The sequence below is a fragment of the Myotis brandtii genome, unplaced genomic scaffold (assembly GCF_000412655.1).
Source record: "Myotis brandtii unplaced genomic scaffold, ASM41265v1 scaffold9, whole genome shotgun sequence".
NCBI classification, from domain to species: Eukaryota; Metazoa; Chordata; class Mammalia; order Chiroptera; family Vespertilionidae; genus Myotis; species Myotis brandtii.
This window is the reverse complement of record NW_005371693.1, coordinates 57,879-62,759: the sequence shown is the minus strand read 5'-3', so window position 1 is coordinate 62,759 and position 4,881 is coordinate 57,879.

Here is a 4,881-nt window from a genome sequence, read left to right as displayed (position 1 = left end):
CCCGGTGCACAAATTTCATGCACTGAGCCTCTAGTAAAGATTTAATAAGAGGCTATTCATAATTCCTCACTTAGATATAGCCACTACTGATGCATCTCCTTCTAGAAATTAACATAACATATATCCATTCCTTGTCATTTTAATTTATAAATTTTATATGCATTTTGCATGGTTTTATGGACTGCTTTTATACTTTTTAATTTTTATTAAATTTATTGGGGTGACATTGGTCAACATAAACATATAGGTTTCAGGTTAAACCCACTTAGTGTGGGTTTCTATGTTACAAAATCTGTATATTACAACATATGCTTTTATTTTAGTATATGATTTTATATTGGAAACAATCTCCCATGACATGTAATAGCCTTCAAAAATATGATTTTTGTAATGATTGCATGGAAGTTTATAATATTATAATTTATTTATCCATTTCTCTATTGCTGGACATAATTATCTCTAATAATTACAATCACTCTAAGATGAACATTTTGCCATTGGAATGTAAATACTATGAAGGTAGGAAATTTGTCTGTCTTGTTGATCATAATGCCATCAGCCCCCAAAAAGTATCCATCACAGGGTAGCTCAAAAAAGATGGATGGATGGATGGATGGATAGACATTGATGGATGGATTAATATAGCTGGGTATTTGTATACATCTCTGATAACTTCTCAAAACTCATTTTGGTTGAACACTAAAACTGATATTCTCATTAAGGTTGCCACAAAAACTACAGGACATCCATTTGTCTGAAATGATTCATTGCATTATATTAAAAATATATTTATTCTTTATCTCACATTTACCTAAAATTATTTATTTACCTGAAATTCAAACTTGAAACATCATATTTAGATTTGCTAAATCTGATAAACATAAAATTAATGATGTACTACCTTCGCAGAATGGGCTGCCAGAATACCCCACTGGTCCCCAAGCAAAAACTCAGTGCTCTTAAAGAGTTTACCAGCGGTTCTCAACCTGTGGTTCGCGAACAATGAAAATACATCCTGCATATCAGATATTTACATTACGATTCATAACAGTAGAAAAATTACAGTTATGAAGTAGCAACAAAAATAATTTTATGGTTGGAGGTCACCACAACATGAGGAACTGTATTAAAGGGTCGCAGCATTAGGAAGGTTGGCAGCCAAAAAGTGTAAGTGCTATAAATAACCATTGTTCATTAGTCAAGGGGAGCAAGAAAAACAATAGAGCCTGGACGGCATGACTCAGTGATTGAGCATCGCCCTATGAACCAGGAGGTCACAGTTTCGATTCCCAGTCAGGGCACATGCCTGGGTTGCAGGCTCAATCCCCAGTGTGGAGCATGCAGGAGGCAGCCGTTCAATGATTCCCTCTCATCATTGATGTTTCTATCTCTCTCTCCCTCTCCCTTCCTCTCTGAAATCAATAAAAATATTTTTTTAAAGAAAGAAAAACAATAGAAAAGAGCACACCTAGAACATCATGCCATGGACAAAGAGGTGCCAGGTTTGATTCCTGGTCAGGGCACATGCCTGGGTTATGGGCTCAATCCCTAATAGGGGGAATGCAGGAGGCAGCCAATCAATGTGTCTCTCTCATCCATGTTTCTATCTCTCTTCCCTCTCCCTTCCTCTCTATCTAAAAATCAATAGGAACATATTTTTAAAAAGAAAAAGAAAAGAGAACACCCAATAATGACAATGAAAAGAGCCAAAGGATGATCTTCCCAAACACAATCATAGGACTTGAGTATCTTTCAACTCTGCTCTCACCTCTGTCCCTGCCTCTCCTCCTACCTTAGTCATTCCTGTGCTCTAGTCACACTTACCAGAAATTGCGTCATCTAATCCCTGCTTATCTCTCAAACCATTTACCTCTCCCTGCCCCTCACTCTGTGCACTACGGCCATTCTGGACTTGTTTGAATTCCTCCAATGTCCCAGGCTCCTTCCTACCACAGGATCTTTGCCCAGGCTCTTGCTTCTAGCTGGAAAGCCTTCCCTTCCTCCTCCTCCTTCTTCCCGTTACTTAGTTATTTCTTAGTCACCCTTCATCTCAGCTCCAAAATCACTTCCAAAAGGAAGCTGTCCCTAAATAACTTTGCAGATTAGGTCAGGTTCCCTTTTCTAAGCTATTAAAGGTAATATGTGCTTTTTCCTTCTTTGCACTTACAATAGTTGACATTTTATTTTGTTTTTGTGATTGTTTAATATATGTAACTGCTATAATCGAAAGTCCACGAGGGCCAGACATTATCTCTTTTTTGTTATGAGTTTATTCCCAGCACCTAGAGGAGTTTCTGCCAAAATAAAACAACTGGACACTCAATAAATATTGACTGGTGAGTGAAAGCCTTCAGGGTAACATGTTACCCTTCCAAAGTAGACAAAGAGCCACTCCTGACTAGGAAGGTTGACTCACTCCAGGTGAGTGAAAGGAGGCAGATCAAAATCCAGTTTCTTCTTTCACTAAATATCTACGGAACTGTACATAATCCTCACGTTATGCCACTTAGGACATGAATATGACCACATCACAATGTGAAAATGTTAGAGGCATATAAGTAGTATACTTTAGAAAATACTTTAGGAAATATGGGCAAATGTGGAGTGAAAGTTAGAGTCTCTGTCTATCATTTAAGCTAACTTTTCTTCCAGCTGAAAATTTCCAAACTTCCAGGTCTGTGGGGATTTTCACTCCTCCATGGGCCTCCATGGCACCATTTTATCCCAGATTTTCACTTAGCTTATCCTCTTCACTGGATCCTCTTCTTCTGTCAGGCCGAGGCCTTTTTTCTGCTCAGTCTAAATTATTACTGAAATGTTCAAATGTATGCAAAAGTAAAAAGACCAGTACCCATCATCTAACTTCAACGAATATCAACACATCATCCCTACTTCCTTCAGAACACAATTGGATTATTTTGAAGCAAATCCCAGGTATCATATTATTTCATTCATAAATATGTCAGTATCTATTGAAAAAATATAAATGTTTCCATGAGTGTCTTAAAATTTTTTAAACATTTGGCTTGTTCAAATTAGACTCCAAATAAGGGCTACACATTGGCTTAACTATTGTAGCTCTTAGGTCTCTAAGCTACAGATTCACTCTTTCTATTCTGTTTGCATTTTATTTATTGAAGACACAGGTCATTTGTCCTATAGAATTTCTTATATCCTAGATTTAATTAATTGCATCCCCCAAGGTGTGATTTAGCATGTTCCCTTGCCTACCCTCCACCCCTGCAGTTCCTGCCTTTAGAGGCCTGATGGAATTTGGGTTTCACTTTTTGTTTGACCTATATATTTCAAAGTTAGTACTGTGTACTCTTTATTATATGAGGAGGTTCATAGTATTTTGTTGGGGTTCTTTTGTTTGTTTTTTTGTTTGTTTGATCTTCACCTGAGGATATTTTTCAATTGATTTTTAGAGAAGTGGAAGAGAGAGGGAAAGACAGAGAGAAATACCATTGTGAGAGAACACATCGATTGGTTGTTTCCTGCACAAGCCCCGACCAGGGTCCAGGCAGGGGAGAAGCCTGCAACCCATGTACATGCCCTGGACCAGAATTGAACCCAGGACCTTTCAGTCTGCAGGCTGACACTCTATTCACTGAGCCAAACTAACTAGGGCTGGGGTTCTTTTCTTATGTTAAAAAATTAATCAGTGGTTTCATCTGGGTGTTTGTTGTTTGGGGGTTTGTAGTTTACATATTTTGGATTAGTTGTTGATCTTAGTTTGCATTCATCTCTGGGTATTTGTTGTTTGCATTTTTTGGATTAGCTATTGGTTGTTTGGAGTTTTCTCCCCATATACATACATTCCCCTCCCCCGCCCCCGCTTCTTTTTTCTTCTCTTTATTTTCTCTCTTACATTTTTTCCTCTTATCAATATCATTTTTGCACTCTTTTCTATCCCCTAACTCTCTTTTCTCTGGTGGTCACCTTTATTTGGGGTTATTAGTATCGTGAATATATTTGTGTGTGGTGCCCTGTGCATTGTGTCTTGTTGTGTTGTATTTTGTGCCTTTAAGTCAACACAGGACAGAGAGAGATACATAACCAGACATCCAGAGAAGAGAGATCATGGGAAGACAAAGAAACAGTGCATATACGAAAGAAAAGGAGGAATCACCAGAAAAGGAAGTAAACAAAATGGAGGCAAGCAATATGTCAGAGGAAGAATTCAGGGCAATAGTCATAAGGTTGCTGAAAAGGATGGAAGACAAATTCAACAACATGTGTAAGAACCAAGGGGAAATGAAGAAGAACCAAGAAGAAATGAAAAATGGCATCGCTGCAATAAACAGCTCAATAGAAAGCATCAACAGTAGACTAGAAGAAGTGGAGGACCACATCAGTGAAATAGAAGACAAGGTAGGACAAAATACCCAAGCAGAGCAGCATCTAGAAAAAAAACTTAAAAAACGAAAGAAAGCCTAAGGGAACTGTGGGACAACATGAAACAAAACAACATTAACATAATAGGGATTCCAGAAGGAGAGGAAACTGAGCAAGGAATAGAAAACCTGTTTGAAGAAATAATGACAGAAAACTTCCCTGATATAGGGAAGAAAAAACTCACACAAGTCCAAGAACCTTACAGAGTCCCAAACAAGATGAACCTCAAAAGATCGACACCAAGACACATTATAATTAAATTGGCAAACACTAACGACAAACTAAGAATCTTAAAGGCAGCCAGAGACAGACAGAAAGTTACCTATAAAGGATCCCCCATAAGACTAGTGACTGATTTCTCAACAGGAACACATCAGGCCAGAAGGGAATTGAATGAAATATACAAAGCCATGCAAAGGAAGGGTCTGAATCCAAGAATACTGTACCCAGCAAGGCTATCAATCAAAATTGAGGGTGAAATCA